This window comes from Oncorhynchus gorbuscha, unplaced genomic scaffold, assembly GCF_021184085.1.
Source record: "Oncorhynchus gorbuscha isolate QuinsamMale2020 ecotype Even-year unplaced genomic scaffold, OgorEven_v1.0 Un_scaffold_2981, whole genome shotgun sequence".
NCBI classification, from domain to species: domain Eukaryota; kingdom Metazoa; phylum Chordata; class Actinopteri; order Salmoniformes; family Salmonidae; genus Oncorhynchus; species Oncorhynchus gorbuscha.
This window is the reverse complement of record NW_025747350.1, coordinates 22,501-45,069: the sequence shown is the minus strand read 5'-3', so window position 1 is coordinate 45,069 and position 22,569 is coordinate 22,501. Positions and strand designations below refer to the sequence as shown.

The window sequence follows — 22,569 nt, the reverse complement described above, 5'->3', positions numbered from 1 at the left end:
TGGGTAATGTGTTATGAATAGGGGTGGTGAGGTTGGGTAATGTGTTATTAATAGTGGTGGTGAGATTGGGTAATGTGTTATGAATAGTGGTGGTGAGGTTGGGTAATGTGTTATGAATAGTGGTGGTGAGGTTGGGTAATGTGTTATGAATAGTGGTGGTGAGGTTGGGTAAGGTGTTATAAATAGTGGTGGTGAGGTTGGGTAATGTGTTATGAATAGTGGTGGTGAGGTTGGGTAATGTGTTGTGAATAGTGGTGGTGAGGTTGGGTAATGAGTTATGAATAGTGGTGGTGAGGTTGGGTAATGTGTTATGAATAGTGGTGGTGAGGTTGGGTAATGTGTTATGAATAGTGGTGGTGAGGTTGGGTAATGTGTTATGAATAGTGGTGGTGAGGTTGGGTAATGTGTTATGAATAGTGGTGGTGAGGTTGGGTAATGTGTTATGAATAGTGGTGGTGAGGTTGGGTAATGTTTTATGAATAGGGGTGGTGAGGTTGGGTAATGTGTTATGAATAGTGGTGGTGAGGTTGGGTAATGTGTTATGAATAGGGGTGTTGAGGTTGGGTAATGTGTTATGAATAGTGGTGGTGAGGTTGAGTAATGTTTTATGAATAGGGTGGTGAGGTTGGGTAATGTGTTATGAATAGTGGTGGTGTGGTTGGGTAATGTGTTATGAATAGTGGTGGTGAGGTTGGGTAATGTGTTATGAATAGTGGTGGTGAGGTTGGGTAATGTGTTATGAATAGGGTGGTGAGGTTGGTTAATGTGTTATGAATAGGGTGGTGAGGTTGGGTAATGTGTTATGAATAGTGGTGAGGTTGGGTAAGTGTTATGAATAGGGGTGGTGAGATGGGTAATGTGTTATGAATAGTAGTGGTGAGGTTGGGTAATGTGTTATGAATAGTGGTGGTGAGGTTGGTAATGTGTTATGAATAGTGTTTGAGGTTGGGTAATGTGTTATGAATAGTGGTGGTGAGGTTGGGTAATGTGTTATGAATAGTGGTGGTGAGGTTGGGTAATGTGTTATAAATAGTGGTGTTGAGGTTGGGTAATGTGTTATGAATAGTGGTGGTGAGGTTGGGTAATGTGTCATGAATAGTGGTGGTGAGGTTGGGTAATGTGTTATGAATAGGGGTGGTGAGGTTGGGTAATGTGTTATGAATAGGGGTGGTGAAGTTGGGTAATGTGTTATGAATAGTGGTGGTGAGGTTGGGTAATGTGTTATGAATAGTGGTGGTGAGGTTGGGTAATGTGTTATGAATAGTGGTGGTGAGGTTGGGTAATGTGTTATGAATAGTGGTGGTGAGGTTGGGTAATGTGTTATGAATAGTGGTGGTGAGGTTGGGTAATGTGTTATGAATAGTGGTGGTGAGGTTGGGTAATGTGTTATGTGTTATGAATAGTGGTGGTGAGGTTGGGTAATGTGTTATGAATAGTGGTGGTGAGGTTAGGTAATGTGTTATGAATAGTGGTAGTGAGGTTGGGCAATGTGTTATTAATAGTGGTGGTGAGGTTGGGTAAAGGGTTTTGAATAGTGGTGGTGAGGTTGGGTAATGTGTTATGAATAGTGGTGGTGAGGTTGGGTAATGTGTTATGAATAGTGGTGGTGAGGTCGGGTAATGTGTTATGAATAGTGGTGGTGAGGTTGGGTAATGTGTTATGTGTTATGAATAGTGGTGGTGAGGTTGGGTAATGTGTTATGAATAGTGGTGGTGAGGTTAGGTAATGTGTTATGAATAGTGGTGGTGAGGTTGGGCAATGTGTTATGAATAGTATTGGTGTGGTTGGGTAATGTGTTATGAATAGTGGTGGTGAGGTTGGGTAATGTGTTATGAATAGTGGTGGTGAGGTTAGGTAATGTGTTATGAATAGTGGTGGTGAGGTTGAGCAATGTGTTATGAATAGTATTGGTGTGGTTGGGTAATGTGTTATGAATAGTGGTGGTGAGGTTGGGTAATGTGTTATGAATAGTGGTGGTGAGGTTGGGTAATGTGTTATGAATAGTGGTGGTGAGGTTAGGTAATGTGTTATGAATAGTGGTGGTGAGGTTGGGTAATGTGTTGTGAATAGTGGTGGTGAGGTTGGGTAATGTGTTATGAATAGTGGTGGTGAGGTTAGGTAATGTGTTATGAATAGTGGTGGTGAGGTTGGGTAATGTGTTATGAATAGGGGTGGTGAGATTGGGTAATGTGTCATGAATAGTGGTGGTGAGGTTGGGTAATGTGTTATGAATAGGGGTGGTGAGATTGGGTAATGTGTTATGAATAGTGGTGGTGAGGTTGGGTAATGTGTTATGAATAGTGGTGGTGAGGTTGGGTAAGGTGTTATAAATAGTGGTGGTGAGGTTGGGTAATGTGTTATGAATAGTGGTGGTGAGGTTGGGTAATGTGTTGTGAATAGTGGTGGTGAGGTTGGGTAATGAGTTATGAATAGTGGTGGTGAGGTTGGGTAATGTGTTATGAATAGTGGTGGTGAGGTTGGGTAATGTGTTATGAATAGTGGTGGTGAGGTTGGGTAATGTGTTATGAATAGTGGTGGTGAGGTTGGGTAATGTGTTGTGAATAGTGGTGGTGAGGTTGGCTAATGTGTTGTGAATAGTGGTGGTGAGGTTGGGTAATGTGTTATGAATAGTGGTGGTGAGGTTGGGTAATGTGTTATGAATAGTGGTGGTGAGGTTGGGTAATGTTTTATGAATAGGGGTGGTGAGGTTGGGTAATGTGTTATGAATAGTGGTGGTGAGGTTGGGTAATGTGTTATGAATAGGGGTGTTGAGGTTGGGTAATGTGTTATGAATAGTGGTGGTGAGGTTGAGTAATGTTTTATGAATAGGGGTGGTGAGGTTGGGCAATGTGTTATGAATAGTGGTGGTGTGGTTGGGTAATGTGTTATGAATAGTGGTGGTGAGGTTGGGTAATGTGTTATGAATAGTGGTGGTGAGGTTGGGTAATGTGTTATGAATAGGGGTGGTGAGTTTGGTTAATGTGTTATGAATAGTAGTGGTTAGGTTGGGTAATATGTTATGAATAGTGGTGGTGAGGTTGGGTAATGTGTTATGAATAGTGGTGGTGAGGTTGGGTAAGGTGTTATAAATAGTGGTGGTGAGGTTGGGTAATGTGTTATGAATAGTGGTGGTGAGGTTGGGTAATGTGTTGTGAATAGTGGTGGTGAGGTTGGGTAATGTGTTATGAATAGTGGTGGTGAGGTTGGGTAATGTGTTATGAATAGTGGTGGTGAGGTTGGATAATGTGTTATGAATAGTGGTGGTGAGGTTGGGTAATGTGTTATGAATAGTGGTGGTGAGGTTGGGTAATGTGTTATGAATAGTGGTGGTGAGGTTGGGTAATGTTTTATGAATAGGGGTGGTGAGGTTGGGTAATGTGTTATGAATAGTGGTGGTGAGGTTGGGTAATGTGTTATGAATAGGGGTGTTGAGGTTGGGTAATGTGTTATGAATAGTGGTGGTGAGGTTGAGTAATGTTTTATGAATAGGGGTGGTGAGGTTGGGCAATGTGTTATGAATAGTGGTGGTGTGGTTGGGTAATGTGTTATGAATAGTGGTGGTGAGGTTGGGTAATGTGTTATGAATAGTGGTGGTGAGGTTGGGTAATGTGTTATGAATAGGGGTGGTGAGTTTGGTTAATGTGTTATGAATAGGGGTGGTGAGGTTGGGTAATGTGTTATGAATAGTGGTGGTGAGGTTGGGTAATGTGTTATGAATAGGGGTGGTGAGATGGGTAATGTGTTATGAATAGTAGTGGTTAGGTTGGGTAATGTGTTATGAATAGTGGTGGTGAGGTTGGTAGCGGGTTATGAATAGTGTTGGTGAGGTTGGGTAATGTGTTATGAATAGTGGTGGTGAGGTTGGGTAATGTGTTGTGAATAGTGGTGGTGAGGTTGGGTAAGGTGTTATAAATAGTGGTGTTGAGGTTGGGTAATGTGTTATGAATAGTGGTGGTGAGGTTGGGTAATGTGTCATGAATAGTGGTGGTGAGGTTGGGTAATGTGTTATGAATAGGGGTGGTGAGGTTGGGTAATGTGTTATGAATAGGGGTGGTGAAGTTGGGTAATGTGTTATGAATAGGGGTGGTGAGGTTGGGTAATGTGTTATGAATAGTGGTGGTGAGGTTGGGTAATGTGTTATGAATAGTGGTGGTGAGGTTGGGTAATGTGTTATGAATAGTGGTGGTGAGGTTGGGTAATGTGTTATGAATAGTGGTGGTGAGGTCGGGTAATGTGTTATGAATAGTGGTGGTGAGGTTGGGTAATGTGTTATGTGTTATGAATAGTGGTGGTGAGGTTGGGTAATGTGTTATGAATAGTGGTGGTGAGGTTAGGTAATGTGTTATGAATAGTGGTAGTGAGGTTGGGCAATGTGTTATGAATAGTATTGGTGTGGTTGGGTAATGTGTTATTAATAGTGGTGGTGAGGTTGGGTAAATGGTTTTGAATAGTGGTGGTGAGGTTGGGTAATGTGTTATGAATAGTGGTGGTGAGGTTGGGTAATGTGTTATGAATAGTGGTGGTGAGGTCGGGTAATGTGTTATGAATAGTGGTGGTGAGGTTGGGTAATGTGTTATGTGTTATGAATAGTGGTGGTGAGGTTGGGTAATGTGTTATGAATAGTGGTGGTGAGGTTAGGTAATGTGTTATGAATAGTGGTGGTGAGGTCGGGTAATGTGTTATGAATAGTGGTGGTGAGGTCGGGTAATGTGTTATGAATAGTGGTGGTGAGGTTGGGTAATGTGTTATGTGTTATGAATAGTGGTGGTGAGGTTGGGTAATGTGTTATGAATAGTGGTGGTGAGGTCGGGTAATGTGTTATGAATAGTGGTGGTGAGGTTGGGTAATGTGTTATGTGTTATGAATAGTGGTGGTGAGGTTGGGTAATGTGTTATGAATAGGGTGGTGAGGTTGGGTAATGTGTTATGAATAGTGGTGGTGAGGTCGGGTAATGTGTTATGAATAGTGGTGGTGAGGTTGGGTAATGTGTTATGTGTTATGAATAGTGGTGGTGAGGTCGGGTAATGTGTTATGAATAGGGTGGTGAGGTTGGGTAATGTGTTATGAATAGTGGTGGTGAGGTTAGGTAATGTGTTATGAATAGTGGTGGTGAGGTTGGGTAATGTGTTGTGAATAGTGGTGGTGAGGTTGGGTAATGTGTTATGAATAGTGGTGGTGAGGTTAGGTAATGTGTTATGAATAGTGGTGGTGAGGTTGGGTAATGTGTTGTGAATAGTGGTGGTGAGGTTGGGTAATGTGTTATGAATAGTGGTGGTGAGGTTAGGTAATGTGTTATGAATAGTGGTGGTGAGGTTGGGTAATGTGTTATGAATAGGGGTGGTGAGATTGGGTAATGTGTCATGAATAGTGGTGGTGAGGTTGGGTAATGTGTTATGAATAGGGGTGGTGAGATTGGGTAATGTGTTATGAATAGTGGTGGTGAGGTTGGGTAATGTGTTATGAATAGTGGTGGTGAGGTTGGGTAATGTGTCATGAATAGTGGTGGTGAGGTTGGGTAATGTGTTATGAATAGGGGTGGTGAGGTTGGGTAATGTGTTATGAATAGGGGTGGTGATGTTGGGTAATGTGTTATGAATAGGGGTGGTGAGGTTGGGTAATGTGTTATTAATAGTGGTGGTGAGGTTGGGTAATGTGTTATTAATAGTGGTGGTGAGGTTGGGTAATAGGTTTTGAATAGTGGTGGTGAGGTTGGCTAATGTGTTATGAATAGTGGTGGTGAGGTTGGGTAATGCATTATGAATAGTGGTGGTGAGGTTGGGTAATGTGTTATTAATAGTGGTGGTGAGGTTGGGTAATGTGTTATTAATAGTGGTGGTGAGGTTGGGTAATAGGTTTTGAATAGTGGTGGTGAGGTTGGCTAATGTGTTATGAATAGTGGTGGTGAGGTTGGGTAATGCATTATGAATAGTGGTGGTGAGGTTGGGTAATGTGTTATGAATAGTGGTGGTGAGGTTGGGTAATGTGTTATGAATAGTGGTGGTGAGGTTGGGTAATGTGTTATGAATAGTGGTGGTGAGGTTGGGTAATGTGTTATGAATAGTGGTGGTGAGGTTGGGTAATGTGTTATGAATAGTGGTGGTGAGGTTGGGTAATGTGTTATGAATAGTGGTGGTGAGGTTGGGTAATGTGTTATGAATAGTGGTGGTGAGGTTGGGTAATGTGTTATGAATAGTGGTGGTGAGGTTGGGTAATGTGTTATGAATAGTGGTGGTGAGGTTGGGTAATGTGTTATGAATAGTGGTGGTGAGGTTGGGTAATGTGTTATGAATAGTGGTGGTGAGGTTGGGTAATGTGTTATGAATAGTGGTGGTGAGGTCGGGTAATGTGTTATGAATAGTGGTGGTGAGGTTGGGTAATGTGTTATGTGTTATGAATAGTGGTGGTGAGGTCGGGTAATGTGTTATGAATAGTGGTGGTGAGGTTGGGTAATGTGTTATGTGTTATGAATAGTGGTGGTGAGGTTGGGTAATGTGTTATGAATAGTGGTGGTGAGGTTGGGCAATGTGTTATGAATAGTATTGGTGTGGTTGGGTAATGTGTTATGAATAGTGGTGGTGAGGTTGGGTAATGTGTTATGAATAGTGGTGGTGAGGTCGGGTAATGTGTTATGAATAGTGGTGGTGAGGTCGGGTAATGTGTTATGAATAGTGGTGGTGAGGTTGGGTAATGTGTTATGTGTTATGAATAGTGGTGGTGAGGTTGGGTAATGTGTTATGAATAGTGGTGGTGAGGTTAGGTAATGTGTTATGAATAGTGGTGGTGAGGTTGAGCAATGTGTTATGAATAGTATTGGTGTGGTTGGGTAATGTGTTATGAATAGTGGTGGTGAGGTTGGGTAATGTGTTATGAATAGTGGTGGTGAGGTTGGGTAATGTGTTATGAATAGTGGTGGTGAGGTTAGGTAATGTGTTATGAATAGTGGTGGTGAGGTTGGGTAATATGTTGTGAATAGTGGTGGTGAGGTTGGGTAATGTGTTATGAATAGTGGTGGTGAGGTTAGGTAATGTGTTATGAATAGTGGTGGTGAGGTTGGGTAATGTGTTATGAATAGGGTGGTGAGATTGGGTAATGTGTATGAATAGTGGTGGTGAGGTTGGGTAATGTGTTATGAATAGGGGTGGTGAGATTGGGTAATGTGTTATGAATAGTGGTGGTGAGGTTGGGTAATGTGTTATGAATAGTGGTGGTGAGGTTGGGTAATGTGTCATGAATAGTGGTGGTGAGGTTGGGTAATGTGTTATGAATAGGGGTGGTGAGGTTGGGTAATGTGTTATGAATAGGGGTGGTGATGTTGGGTAATGTGTTATGAATAGGGGTGGTGAGGTTGGGTAATGTGTTATTAATAGTGGTGGTGAGGTTGGGTAATGTGTTATTAATAGTGGTGGTGAGGTTGGGTAATAGGTTTTGAATAGTGGTGGTGAGGTTGGCTAATGTGTTATGAATAGTGGTGGTGAGGTTGGGTAATGCATTATGAATAGGGTGGTGAGGTTGGGTAATGTGTTATTAATAGTGGTGGTGAGGTTGGGTAATGTGTTATTAATAGTGGTGGTGAGGTTGGGTAATAGGTTTTGAATAGTGGTGGTGAGGTTGGCTAATGTGTTATGAATAGTGGTGGTGAGGTTGGGTAATGCATTATGAATAGGGTGGTGAGGTTGGGTAATGTGTTATGAATAGTGGTGGTGAGGTTGGGTAATGTGTTATGAATAGTGGTGGTGAGGTTGGGTAATGTGTTATGAATAGTGGTGGTGAGGTTGGGTAATGTGTTATGAATAGTGGTGGTGAGGTTGGGTAATGTGTTATGAATAGTGGTGGTGAGGTTGGGTAATGTGTTATGAATAGTGGTGGTGAGGTTGGGTCACGGGTTATGAAGAGCCCCTCTATATACCATAGGTACAGTAGGTGTCATTGTCATTCCTTCTTTTCTGCCCCTAGGTTTTCAGAAGACTCCGCCTCGGCCCTGAGCCCCCCCTCAGTTCGTTCCCTGTCCCCCTCCCCTATCCACCACTCCCAGCCCGCCCTGTCCCTGTCCCCCACACCTTCCTCCCAGTACCCCAACTGGAACCGTCCCCCGTCCCCCAGCCCCCTGTGGCTTCCGTACAGCCCCCTCCAAGCTCCCACTCCCCCTGTCCTCCCCCACCTACTCCCCTTATCCCACCTCCCCTAAACACCGGCCTGTGTATCGCACCAAAGCCCTGGAGTTCCAGTTCATTCCAAGTAGAGAGTCCAGGAAGGCAGAGTCCCACCACCTCCAGCGTAGGAGAGCCCCCAGTCCCCTCATCTCCCCCTCAGAGAGGCCCAAACTGGGTCCCCCCGCCCCTCCTCCCTACCCCTCCTCCCCACCACACCCCTCTACAGCAGCCTCTACGAGCCCGCGGCTCTATGACCCCGCCCTCACCCGCTAACCAAATGGGGACCCCTACTTCTCCCCCTCCCTCCACTCTTCGCCCCTCTGGCGCCCTCCTCCCCCAAACGCCTCCCTGTTGGTGTCTCGCTCCCTCTCCCCCACACACTTTTTATCTGGTAGCTCATCCCCTCCCCTGCACCCTCTCCCTGCTCCCCCCTGCCTGAGCTACCCCCACCTCCCTCCTCCATCCCCCTCCAAGCCCTTTGCCTCCAAGCCACTGCCTTATTGGACCAAATACGACGTGGCTGATTGGCTGGGATACCTGAACCTGGGCGAGCACAGGGAGCATTTCCTGGACAACGAGATCGACGGCACTCACCTGCCTTCTCTCACCAAGGAGGACTATCTGGACCTGGGGGTGACGCGTGTCGGGCACCGCATGAACATCGACCGTGCTCTGAAGAGAGTGACTGACAGGTAAGGGGAAGAGCGATGGATGGGTGAGAGGATAAGAGTACAGAGATAGGCCTGTCTTGTAAAATAAACAAAAATAAAACAAATCCTATACCAGGTTGTAAACCTCTGCCTATTCCCCTCTCCTATCTCTGTCCTCTATCTCATCTGTCACTCTTGTCTCTGTCCTCTCTCTCTTGTCTCTGTCCTCTCTCTCTTGTCTCTCTCCTGTCTCTCTCTTGTCTCTCTCTTGTCTCTCTCATCTCTTGAATTGAAATCAGGCTCAAAATGAATGAATGTGTTATTCAGATAGTATGGCACTGGGGCAGCTCTTACTCTTTTTAAAGTGTCCATTACTGGCTCAAACAAACAAAAAAACATGACTTTAGTCTCTCTATTCTTTCCCAAGGCTCTCCAGCTCTCCTTTTCCCATTTCTGCTCTGTCACCACGAGGAAGAAGGGATGATGGGAGTCGGAGCTGAGAAGACAAACAGAAAGAGAAAGGAGGGGGGATGGAGTCAGTGAGGGAACAGGAGAGAGAGAGAGGCCACAACTGCTGCTATCCATGATGGATTCACACAACAAAAGCAGAGAACCTGATTTCACCTAGAGGGAGGACCGATCAGGAAAAGAGAAGGGAAATGAGGGATGGAACAAGGGCTGACCAATGCCTGGTACTCAGGGCCTGGTAGCTGACTCACACAGATACACTCACATGCACACAAATACAGTAACACACACAAGAACTGACTCTATTGTCAACACACACACACAAACACTATGAGGATGGAATGACTGAATGTAGATTGAGGCAACAAATAACAATAGGAGTAAAATAGTGACAAAACTTTGCCCAAAATATTGAGAGAAACAATCAAATGTTGTTTAGCTTTTTCATCTGAGCAGTTCTTAGTGTTGTTGGGGAAAGAGAGAATGAGGATTGTCCTCACTATTAACACTAGTTAGAGCTTTCTCCACCTGTCTTCTCTGGGTAGTTATAGTTCCTCCTCTCTACCCTAGGGTTAGGTAGCTCCTCCTCTCTACCCTAGGGTTAGGTAGCTTCTCCTCTCTACCCTAGGGTTAGGTAGCCCCTCCTCTTTACCCTAGGGTTAGGTAGCTCCTCCTCTCTACCCTAAGGTTAGGTAGCTCCTCCTCTTTACCCTAGGGTTAGGTAGCTCCTCCTCTCTACCCTAGGGTTAGGTAGCTCCTCCTCTCTACCCAAGGGTTATGTAGCTCCTCCTCTCTACCCTAGAGTTAGGTAGCTCCTCCTCTCTACCCTAGGGTTAGGTAGCTCCTCCTCTCTACCCTAGGATTAGGTAGCTCCTCCTCTTTACCCTAGGGTTAGGTAGCTCCTCCTCTCTACCCTAAGGTTAGGTAGCTCCTCCTCTTTACCCTAGGGTTAGGTAGCTCCTCCTCTCTACCCTAGGGTTAGGTAGCTCCTCCTCTCTACCCAAGGGTTAGGTAGATCCTCCTCTCTACCCTAGGGTTAGGTAGCTCCTCCTCTCTACCCTAGAGTTAGGTAGCTCATCCCCTCTACCCTAGGGTTAGGGTTAGGTAGCTCCTCCTCTCTACCCTAGGGTTAGGTAGCTCCTCCTCTCTACCCTAGGGTTAGGTAGCCCCTCCTCTTTATCCTAGGGTTAGGTAGCTCCTCCTCACTACCCTAGGGTTGGGTAGCTCCTCCTCTCTACCCTAGGGTTAGGTAGCTCCTCCTCTCTACCCAAGGGTTAGCTAGCTCCTCCTCTCTACCCTAGGGTTAGGTAGCTCCTCCTCTCTACCCAAGGGTTAGGGTTAGGTAGCTCCTCCTCTCTACCCAAGGGTTAAGGTTAGGTAGTTCCTCCTCTCTACCCTAGGGTTAGGTAGCTCCTCCTCTACCCTGGGGTTAGGTAGCTCCTCCTCTCTACCCAAGGGTTAGGTAACTGTAGTTCCTCCTCTCTACCCAAGGGTTAGGTAGCTGTAGTTCCTCCTCTCTTCCCAAGGGTTAGGTAGGTAGTTCCTCCTCTCTACCCAAGGGTTAGGTAGCTGTAGTTCCTCCTCTCTACCCTAGGGTTAGGTTTAGGTAGCTCCTCCTCTCTACCCAAGGGTTAGGGTTTGGTAGCTGTAGTTCCTCCTCTCTACCCTAGGGTTAAGGTTAGGTAGCTCTTCCTCTCTACCCTAGGGTTAGATAGCTGTAGCTCCTCCTCTCCACCTTAGGGTTAGTTAGCTGTCTAGCTCCTCCTCTCTACCCTAGGGTTAGTTAGCTGTCTAGCTCCTCCTCTCCACCCTAGGGTTAGTTAGCTGTCTAGCTCCTCCTCTCTACCCTAGGGTAAGGATTAGGTACAGTAGCTGTCTAGCTTGACTGTTGTTGGCTCCATAGCTGGCTGTTTGTTCAGATGTGTTCAGTTTCAGTTGAGACTCCCCTTACAGTTAGTGGAGTACAGTCAATGAAACCCTGTGTGAGTGAATAGAAATGTTAAGAGCTCTTTGTCTGAGTGAATGTCATTGCTGGAGCGAGTTATTGGGATGAATATTCATGTCCATATTCTGTGGTTCAGAATATGGGCATGAATGAGACAAGGTGGCAGCCTACATGCATGTCTTGGGTAATGTCGTAGGTGGAGTACCTCTAGTAGGGGTCAGTGTGTCATCAGCAGAGCCCCTAACTGTTGGACTGAATAATATGACTTGTCCCGTTGGAAAGAGCTTGATGGGTAAATCCTCACTTGACTGTTGTGGCTGTGACTGGAGGAAACCTGTCAGTATGACTGTGTGTGATTGGTTGAATGTTTTTACCTCACGAATGGGACGGCTCCATGCTCACTGAAGGCCCTTCAATAAGGACCTGTAAACACATTCTATTTCTCTATAGCTTCTTTATCATCTTAAGTCTTATAACGGCATATTATATACAGACTGGTCGCTGTATTACAAATCTGTAGCAAAAATAAGTGCCCAGATCAACAGCATAGAAATAAACACACAGACATGTACACCCTCTCACTCAATACACTATACTGGCACATACAAAAATGCACACTTACAAATGCTCATGTATGTAATGTACACACATATTCACATTCTCTCTCCCACACACACACACACACACACACACACACACACACACACACACACACACACACACACACACACACACACACACACACACACACACACACACACACACACACACTCTGTGTTTATGTTAGAATTAATGGGACACCTTAAATATATTTGTTTGGATCCAAGATGTATCTGATACTAAAAGGGACTGTGATTTCGGAGATGGAGGGAATACGTGACATAAACAGTATCTCATTGAAGATTGACTCCATTTATACGAAAGACTTTCGAAGCATCGAAGCAACTGCTATTCAACCGTTCTAAAGTTCTCTGTGCAAGGGATTGAGACTGAAAAGGAGAGGGGAGGGAAAGAGAAACAAACTGCCAAATCTTCCTCTTTCCCACCCAATCCCCCCACTCCTTCCAAAAACTCTTTCTACAGAAGCATGAGAACATAAACTGAGGCCCAAATGAGTGGGAGGAGAGATATGTTCTGTTTTAATACTACAATTGTTCTTACAACAATTTTTTTACTTAAGATGGGTCTGGAATACTGCTATTGATATGAAGAGAAATATTGTTACTATTATCATTACTATCATCGTCCTTACTGTTATAAGGTGCAGTTCTCCGTTCTGCCTTTCATGGCTGAGGTGGCGCTCTTTTGCATTTTAGGCAATGTATTTTCATAATTTTGCCAGTAGTGTTAGTCGATATAATCCTATAAAATTGTTATGAGATTCATGACTGTAGGTCAAACTATGACACCATGGTGTCTAACCATTTAAAATGTATATAAATATAAAACTATATTGTTACCTCCAAAAATACAGAAAAAATATCTATTTAGTTTGATGTACAAAATGCTTTACATATCAAGGCTTTTGTCTAGTCATAAAACCACCACATTTACTTTGCCCTCTTGTTTTGGTATAATATTTTGAAATGGTTTGACTGATGTATGCTTCAGATTGACATTGAGGCCTAGATTCAATCCGGAGGGTGGAAGACCCGCGTTATAGCACGCTTGGCATTTAAAGACAATGTTCCCGCATTCCCAGAGACTGCATTCACAGTAAACACTGCATTTGTCGGCTCAATTGGAAATGACCGCTCAATGTCAATTGCGCTATAATGAGGATATTCCGCGTTCTGGGTTGAATCTAGCCCTAAATATATTTTTATGCAAGAATTACTCTGCCATCCAAGCTTCCTCACTTTGAGGCAGCGTCTGTGTATAAAGCTGTGACTATACGTATCACTTTAAACCTCACTGTGTGGAAGCCAAAGTTAGATTCACTACATTGTCATTATTCACATTATTTTATGCAGATCAAGATGTAGCTATTGTGCCCTGAAATGGCCACGAGACAAATGGTATTGTGAAAAAGATGCATATAATTATTCACATCAAATTTGGTTCTATTTTGTACATTTCAAGTCATTATGGATCATTAAAGTAGTATTTTATTTGATATTTCATTGTTTATTTACACATTTAAACATGAATTTATGTCAGGGCTATTCAACCAGGGGTTCTGCAAAACCCCCAAAGCAAAACATGATTTTTATATCGCTATCAATAACAGAATAAACATTTTGAATTACATACCTACAGTGGAGGAGAATATCTTTATAATTACATCAACTTTATTAATCAACTCCTAGAGCAAATTACACCAGTGTCTGACATAGGCTTTGAAACAGCACACGTGTAGAAGTTTCCAGTGTGGCAAGTGCTGCTGGAAAGCTTTCTGGACTTGGACATACATTTTTGGCAACACACAGCAAAACTTTGTTTAACCAGCTAAACAGTTGTTCTTAGCGAAAGTGTTTAAATGACCTATCTAGGTAATAGGCTCTGTTAGAGTTTACACTTCCTCTTCCAATTATGTGGAGAGTTCAAAATAATGGCAAATTATCTACCAAATCTATTTTTAAATGTTGATTACTTCACCTTTCCATTGTCAATCACCTGTTGAGAAGACGTTAAAAAAATGTGCAATGGGGTTCCTGGGTCGCCCGTTTGCCTGGGAGGGGGTCCCTGAGCAAGGAAAGGTTAAATATCCCTGATTTGTCATTTTCACAGGAATTATACTATTGACCTATTTTCACCTTGCATTTAGTTGGATTGGGTGCTTTCAACTTAATCTGTTATCAGTTGGACATTCTTTTCTCCATCACTAAAATTAAGGGCTCTTCCATTATCTCCATTTACTACTAAACACCACATTTGAGTCCTAAAACACATCCCCCAGCAGCGGGTGGGTATTGGCAGGTTACATGCATGAGTGCTTTCCATCTCACGCCAATCTGGAGGAATGTGAGGCCTTCAGATCCTTGTCCTGATGCCCACATGCTACACACTTAAGCTGTTTACACAGGCAGAACAATTCAGTAACTCAGTTTGACAGATCTGAAAAAACATCTGATTTGTCAAATTACAAATTAGTGGGAAAAACTGGGCTGCCTCTGTATACAGCCTTACATGAGCAGAGTTCAGGATGGGGAATGAGGTTGGTGATAGCAATAAGGACGATGAAAATAATGCTCATCCCAATTATGATACAAAAAATCTAACCCTAAAGTTCTAAAGAATCTGTCTTCCAAATGTTATTTAACTGAAGTGCTTTCTATACCGCTCGCTCCATTCCCTATGGAAGACCTCTGTTCTGCATGTCCTCCAGGCATCAACTCCCCGCAGAAATCCCCCTACACAGCTGCTGCACTGTGAGAGACTATGTACTGTTCAGCTGGTTTACAGTCACTGCATTATGCAATGGGTTCATTATCACATTACTCTTAGAATATCAACATGGTATGAATGCCTGTTCCTGCTGCTATGACAACCTTACCATTTACTAGTGTTGGGTAAATGTGGCAGTGACAAACTTGTTTTGCAGTGTTTTTCACCACCATCTCATAGCAGGAGTCAAGAGGTGTATAATTACACATTTAGGAGATGGAAGGATCTGGCTATATAGAAAGCACCATTTTGTTTAAGAGAATATTTTAAATTGATGAGAAGTATGAGCAGTAATTTACAGAATGTGATCTACATATGCACATTCATATAAACAAATATATGAATGTCAAATGTTAAGAGATTAATAAATTAGAATTATAATAAAGATGCAGAAATAAAATTGAGTGGTCATTTATTACATTTACAAATAAATTGACCATTTGCAGCAAACACAGCTCCTGGGGGATCTCACCTGTAAAGTTAGAAAGGACATGACCCAGAGTATCTGATTAAAATATTTTAATGTTTCAGCCTTACATAACAATCAGGAAAAAAATAATAATAATCTCACTTAGGTCAGCACATTTCCATTGATGAGTCAGCCCTTGTATTAACAATTCTTCCCACATCTACAGAATTATTAGCAAAAGGGATATTGTTTCACAATCTTGGTCATGTTGGGGAAGCTGCTTGATTGAAACAAAAAAAGGGACTTAAGTGACACCAGCTGGATAATGCGAGAAATACAGGTAAAATAGTGCCTCTTGTGCAAAACAGGCCCCTAAATTATCCATTGAAGAACTCATCCCATGTTAATAACAGACTGCAGTCACCACACATCTTCTGTACAGGTCCAAGAACTGCATGAAAAAAAGTGATAGAAAAATGTCTGAAAATAATTACATCACAACCTACAAGGATCCTATGTGATTAATTATCATCAGTCTCCTCAGACTCAAGCCTGTCAGAGCCAGAGAGCACCTTATCGCCACAGATATTCAGAGCCCAGTGCAAAACATCACAGGAGAAAGACATTTAAACAAGGATTCAATTTGCTAGTCATTAGTATTTACTCACCTTGTAAGTTTGGTATCGACTTAGCCCTGTCACATTTGGGGAAAATAAATTCCATTAGGACAATAATCGATGATAATCTATGAATATTTTAAAAAATCTACAAGACTCAGACTAACATTATCCTCAGACTCGGGCCTGTCAGAGCCAGAGAGCACTTTTTCGCCACAGAAATTCAGAGCCCAGTGCAAAACATCATAGGAAAACAAAGTAACGTTACATATGAAAGAAAACCCGCTCACCTTGTGGGTTCTGACAGCCTCGTAACCTTTGGACAATAGAAAAAGACTCCCATAAGGACAATATCTGCAACTTACAATCAAGCAGACAATACTAACTACATTAGACGCGAACATCCTCAGACTCGGGCCTGTCAGAGCCAGAGAGAACTTTATCGCCACATAATTTCAGAGCCCAGTGCAAAACATCATAGGAGACGTTTCAGACAACGTGCCAGACACCGCAATGCCCCAGGTAACTTGCTAGCTAAGCAGTGCCCATAGAAAGGTGCACCCTCTTGGGTATAGGCTAAATCAAAACGAAATATTTCGAAATTATAAATTGAAAGTTTCATACAAACGTTTAAGTAGCTATAGCTAACTACTTAGCTAACACGAGCTTCCTGCATACTCTACAATTAGCCTACTTTGCTAGCAAGCTGCTAACGTTAGATAGCCACATCGAGGGAATTCGTTTACTGTCTAACTAAATAAAACTTGACTGCTGAGGAAATTAATTATCTAGCTATATCGTTTAATTCAAATAAGACGAAAATGTCCAGCTTCACAATCACCAGGCCACGTTCTGACCCTCCAGTCTATGTGAGGAAAAGGCTGACTCACCAAAATGGCCGGTTTAAATGTCATTTCCGAGACAAGAATAGGACCCCATTTTTTGCTGCCTATCGTAGGCGCCGTAAGTAAAAACAATCACCTTGTTTAGAATTAACAACTTGAAGTCGAACTATGAAATAAAATGTATTTAAAGTGTATTATATGCATATTTAATTTGTTAACTACTTGCAACATTTTTGTCTTGGATAAGATAACCATTGGAGAGGCCATACATGCCAAAGCATACATGATTAATTGGTAAAAAGAACATGTGATCAGGATACTTTATTGCCAGAGTTACCATTATACACTTCAGTATAATACACAGTATAATACACTTCAGTATAATGGTAACTTTGTGTGAGTGGTTCTACTTTTGGAACCATAATGTGTGGATTGATAATACTGTATTTCCCCTCAATGACAGCCCAATGTTTGACAATAACATGAGCTTGAATGCCACGCCTTGCAGAGTCACTGTGTCAGCAGCTCAACTGTCTAATTTTTTAAACGACAAGTCCTGGCAAGGCAGAACAGAGAAGTGTAGCATAGCATTAGGCATGAGATCATAAGGTATGTGAGTGACTGCTGTTGGTAATATGGCCGCCTATTCATCTCCAGAGATCCCCAGCTTTAAAGTGAAACACACATTCTCTCTCTCTCTCTCTCTCTCTCTCTCTCTCTCTCTCTCTCTCTCTCTCTCTCTCTCTCTCTCTGTCTCTCTCTCTCTCTCTCTCTCTCTCTCTCTCTCTCTCTCTCTCTCTCTCTCTCTCTCTCTCTCTCACACACATCCACACTCACACACTGGATGTCCTCACCATCTGTGGCAGACCCCCAAACACCCTTGGGGAATGTATAGAGGAGTGGCAAGGGGGACGTAGAGGGGGTGGAATTTTGTTCTTATTATCTTTGACTATATAATATGTGATTCTGTGGCTTGTGTAGAGTGGTATTTAACAACATACAGTTATGTGACAAAACCTTAGGCTGTATATAGCACACATACACAGTGCTCTGTAACAGTCCTAGTCAAAGGTTGCTACCCCAGACCACAGGCACACATACACACTAAAAGCCAAAAACACTGCACACTTCATTAACACTCCATGGAGAGAGAGAGAGAGAGAGAGAGAGAGAGAGAGAGAGAGAGAGAGAGAGAGAGAGAGAGAGAGAGAGAGAGAGAGAGAGAGAGAGAGAGAGAGAAAGAGAGAGAGAGAGGGGGAAAGATAGAATAAGTGGGAGGGGTGCTGTCCAGCGGTGTGGCACAGAGAGCCAGAGAATTAGTTTTCTGCAGCTGTTTTGAAGAGAGAGGGAACGGAGAAAGCGGGTGAGGGAGGAGAGAGGGGAAAAAGACAGCCAACTCTTCTGACACTGACAGTGGGCCAAAGAAAGGGAAGAAGAGGGAGCAAAATCACGGTAAAAGGAGTGGAAGAGAGAGGAGAGAACTAGGGGAAAAACTGAGCAGGCTAAAGGGAGAGACAGAAGGGGAGAGAGAGAGGAGGGTGGTGAGAAACTTAACCCAGAAAAGAAGAGCAAGTGAAAACAGTGAGGCCACCAGCAGCAGTGAACGAGTGAGAGGTAAGACACTTTTCCATGTATTTCACTGTAACCTCAGAGTTCTCTGGCTGAATTCAAACTTCATTAAGACCTGATACACTGATAGTTCACTGTACAAGTCTATTTTTGTAGTATGCGTTCATATGTTGCTATATATTTCCTCTAGGCGTGGGTGTATGTACTGAGTTATGTGTGACAGCCAAAACGGGGGGCAGGGGGAGGAGAGAGAGTGTATGCCAGAGGGGGTGATGTGTACTGTGGTGGGGGAAGAGAGGGTAGACAGAGGGTGAGAGAGTTGGCAGTGGGAGTATGTGCCAGGCTTGAGCATTTCAATAAGTTTCAGAAGATGTCCCCTTTCTGCTTTCTCTTGGGGTAGGCTATTGCAAAAGTGTTGGACTCCTCCAGAGATTTCTAATAGTTTGTCTTGGACAGCACACAGGCGTTTCAGATTTTTTTGCATGGTCTATGATCAAGTCAAATCTATGGCAGTAGACGGTAAGTGAGATATTATTCAAATAATACCTTGATTTGGTATGCTCTTATCACTATCTGTACTGATTGGGGTCCTTCACTAGAAAAAGGGGACAGGAAGAGGGGTCAAAGGTTAAGAAGGAAATTATTCATTATATATCTGTTGTGAGAGAGTACTAAAGACCCTGTGGGTTGTGTCATCTTCCTGCAGACAGACAGACAGACAGACAGACAGACAGACAGACAGACAGACAGACAGACAGACAGACAGACAGACAGACAGACAGACAGACAGACAGACAGACAGACAGACAGACAGACAGACAGACAGACAGACAGACAGACAGACAGACAGACAGAGCGAGAGAGAGAGTGAGAGAGTGAGAGAGAGAGAATCCACACTTTCATCACAGGCCCTCACTGAAGAAGGAGAATCATGTGATAACCCATGAATAGAGGCAGATACAGAATAATTACTGGATCTGATAGTGGGTCTCACTGAGGGAGGGAGAGATAAAGATATCTGGAAAACAGACAGAGAAATATTAGTCTTGTGACAGAGTGGGATTTGTTACATTCTCTGTAAAATGCCTTGAGAGAGGTTTTATTGTAAGCTGTTTGGGATCATGTTGGTTTGTCTCTCTAGTTTATATTTTGTGTCACTGAGCATGTGAGTCTGTCCGCAGGGCCACCACTAGCCGTTTGGAGATTTTCTTTGCCGTTCGAAGCATATTTCCTGCAAATCTACACATTTTGTAATGACATATGCCATGTTAATATGATATCTTAATGAGAATGACTAACAAAATCAATGGGGCCCCCCTGGAGTTCAGGGTCCCTGGACACGTGCCCTGCGTGTTTAGATAGCTGGCTAAACTAACTACCTATTAAACAAATTGTTAGCTGACATGGCTAATTGAGTGACTATCAGTGACTGACATAACAAGAGAACAGTGGAGGCTGGTGGGAGAAGCTATAGGAGGACGGTCTCATTGTAGGAGGATGTCCTCCTATAGCTCCTCCCAGAAGCCTCTGCAGCAGAAAAACTGCTGATGTACAACCGCATTTTGAAATTGTAAATGGTGTATTCTTACTCTCAATAGTAAGTTTCGACAATTATATTTTTTGGGGTCGTGCCCGCTAGCGGCCGAGGGCGCTAAGAAACCTCTTATGTCGCTGGAACTGGCACTGTCTGTCTGAGTGTGTGTCTGTAGATTTAGGAGCATGTGAGTTTGTGTGTGTGTTGTGTGCCTATAGCATGTGTGTCTATGTTTTTATGTTTCTCTAGGGCGAGAGGGGAAGACAAGCCCATCAGCAGAGACACAGAGAGGGAGAGAGTAGGGAGACGGGGACAGTGGGGTGACCTTTACCCCCTGTTTATTTTGGGATGGCTCAAGTTTCAAAGCTGGGAATTGTGGGAGAGGGCATTCCATCCTTGCTGGTAGACTCAGGGCCTTAAATGCCAGGCCTCTGAGTATCTGTTTTACTGTATTATACTGATACTGTACCACGCCAGAATAACTCCCTCTCACCTACTGGTAGTTATCAATCTACCCTGTACACTGTAGAAATTAGACTTTGCTTTTGCAACACATTTGTCCAATTCTACACGGAAAACTGTAATTTATACGGTAATTTGGGGGTATTATCAGCAACAACAAATTTGTGGGCAGGGAAATAATTGCTGTATTTCTAATGGTATTGTAAATCCAAACCACAGAGTACAGTACCATACCGTATCTTTGGAGCACCAAAACCCTTTTGACCACTAGTGGGTGCACGGTATTGTTGTTTCTGGCTCATTACCATATTTTGAGGTGTGCCTTGTAAGATGCTATATTTGTTGCACCCGTGAGTGAGAATACTGGACCAATTTAACTCCTATGTGGTTAAAGTGCCTCATCAATTTAAAATGTGTAAGGCACAGATTGGAGTGGCAGCAAGTTGTAGCCCTCTCCTGCAGTCAATGACCAAAGTGCCCCCTCTAACCTTATGGGTGGAATGTTAACAATATTTTTCATAATATGCTAATTTCTCAAGATAATATTTTTTAATAGCAATGAAAAGTGTTTTTATGTCAAACAGTTTTGTTATATTACAGTCTTCTGTGATTTACGCTTTAAACATTTCAACTTTTGCAACGGGTGTCGTCGGAAGGATGAGACCACGGCGCAGCGTTCTTTGAGTTCCACATAATGTATTAACGAAGTGAAACATTAGAAAAGACAAAACAATAAAGAATACAACGACCGAACAGCTTCGTTGTGCAAACTACCTGCACACAAACAAAGAACAAGATCCCACACAGAAGGAGGGAACAGGGCTGCCTAAGTATTATCCACAATCAGAGACAACTGTAGACAGCTGCCTCTGGGAACCACACTCGGCCAGAAACAAAGAAATAAAGAACATAGAATGGCCACCCTGACCAACCCAAAATAGAGACATAAAAAAGGCTCTCTAAGGTCAGGCGTGACAACTCTATATCTGACATGGTACAGGTTTCTTCTTGTTTTTAAGCCCATAACCATGTGTGTGAGGTATATACTTTTGTTTCAAAGTAGATTTGTTTAAGACTACCATGTGTGACCCTGATTTAGCCCACTGCAGTAAAAGATTAAACCTTACATTTTGCCATGTCCTTGGTCTGTTTTGCTCTGTGGTTGCAGCCAGTTTGGAAGCCTTTGTTAAGGCCTCCAGATGTGCACGTGATATAAAACACAAAATATGTGTAAACACTTTGCATACTGCAGCAGCCAACTTGCTTGCACCAATCCCTTGTAAATACTGTGGAATATAAACCCCACCCCTCAGTGAATTTCATTCATTCACAGTTGAAGAGTACTTGCTTTGATACCGTATTTATATTACAGTAGGTATACTACAATATGAAACACAGAATTGTACTTATGACTGAGCTGCCTGTAAGTTACTGTCAAATTCACAGCAAGGCCTTTACAGTGTATCCTCTTATCTGTCCAGTTGTATTAATACATGTAACAATCTCTTGAATCAACTTTACTGTGGAGAAAAATAATTATCTCAGACTTTCTGAACCAAACTGGTCTTCATGGATTTCCATCGTTGTATTCAACTGACCACCTGGGTGGTGTAAAGGTATGTCGCTGTATTCACCTGACCACCTGGGTGGTGTAAAGGTATGTCGTTGTATTCAACTGACCACCTGGGTGGTGTAAAGGTATGTCGCTGTATTCACCTGACCACCTGGGTGGTGTAAAGGTATGTCGTTGTATTCAACTGACCACCTGGGTGGTGTAAAGGTATGTCGTTGTATTCAACTGACCACCTGGGTGGTGTAAAGGTATGTCGTTGTATTCAACTGACCACCTGGGTGGTGTAAAGGTATGTCGTTGTATTCAACTGACCACCTGGGTGGTGTAAAGGTATGTCGTTGTATTCAACTGACCACCTGGGTGGTGTAAAGGTATGTCGTTGTATTCAACTGACCACCTGGGTGGTGTAAAGGTATGTCGTTGTATTCAACTGACCACCTGGGTGGTGTAAAGGTATGTCGTTGTATTCAACTGACCACCTGGGTGGTGTAAAGGTATGTCGTTGTATTCACCTGACCACCTGGGTGGTGTAAAGGTATGTCGTTGTATTCAACTGACCACCTGGGTGGTGTAAAGGTATGTCGTTGTATTCAACTGACCACCTGGGTGGTGTAAAGGTATGTCGTTGTATTCACCTGACCACCTGGGTGGTGTAAAGGTATGTCGTTGTATTCAACTGACCACCTGGGTGGTGTAAAGGTATGTCGTTGTATTCAACTGACCACCTGGGTGGTGTAAAGGTATGTCGTTGTATTCAACTGACCACCTGGGTGGTGTAAAGGTATGTCGTTGTATTCAACTGACCACCTGGGTGGTGTAAAGGTATGTCGTTGTATTCAACTGACCACCTGGGTGGTGCAAAGGTATGTCGTTGTATTCAACTGACCACCTGGGTGGTGTAAAGGTATGTCGTTGTATTCACCTGACCACCTGGGTGGTGTAAAGGTATGTCGTTGTATT

General features: G+C 43.2%; 1 long non-coding RNA gene, 3 other non-coding genes and 1 pseudogene across 4 annotated transcripts; 1 reads left to right on the top strand and 4 right to left on the bottom strand.

Annotated features, from left to right (window-relative positions):
- Positions 1–15,104: 15,104 nt before the first annotated feature.
- On the bottom strand, positions 15,105–15,715 carry LOC124027187. Its single transcript, XR_006837370.1, has 2 exons — positions 15,678–15,715; positions 15,105–15,460 (listed from the first exon to the last, which is right to left on the bottom strand). It is a non-coding gene; the product is annotated as an uncharacterized LOC124027187 (long non-coding RNA).
- Positions 15,543–15,630, bottom strand: LOC124027189. The gene has a single exon (XR_006837371.1). It is a non-coding gene; the product is annotated as a small nucleolar RNA SNORD88 (small nucleolar RNA).
- A 78-nt stretch (positions 15,716–15,793) lies between the features above and the next one.
- Positions 15,794–15,881, bottom strand: LOC124027190. The gene has a single exon (XR_006837372.1). It is a non-coding gene; the product is annotated as a small nucleolar RNA SNORD88 (small nucleolar RNA).
- A 144-nt stretch (positions 15,882–16,025) lies between these two features.
- On the bottom strand, positions 16,026–16,113 carry LOC124027191. The gene has a single exon (XR_006837373.1). It is a non-coding gene; the product is annotated as a small nucleolar RNA SNORD88 (small nucleolar RNA).
- Positions 16,114–18,334: 2,221 nt separating this feature from the next.
- The window catches only part of LOC124027188, an 11,989-nt pseudogene continuing 7,754 nt past the window's right edge, over positions 18,335–22,569 (top strand).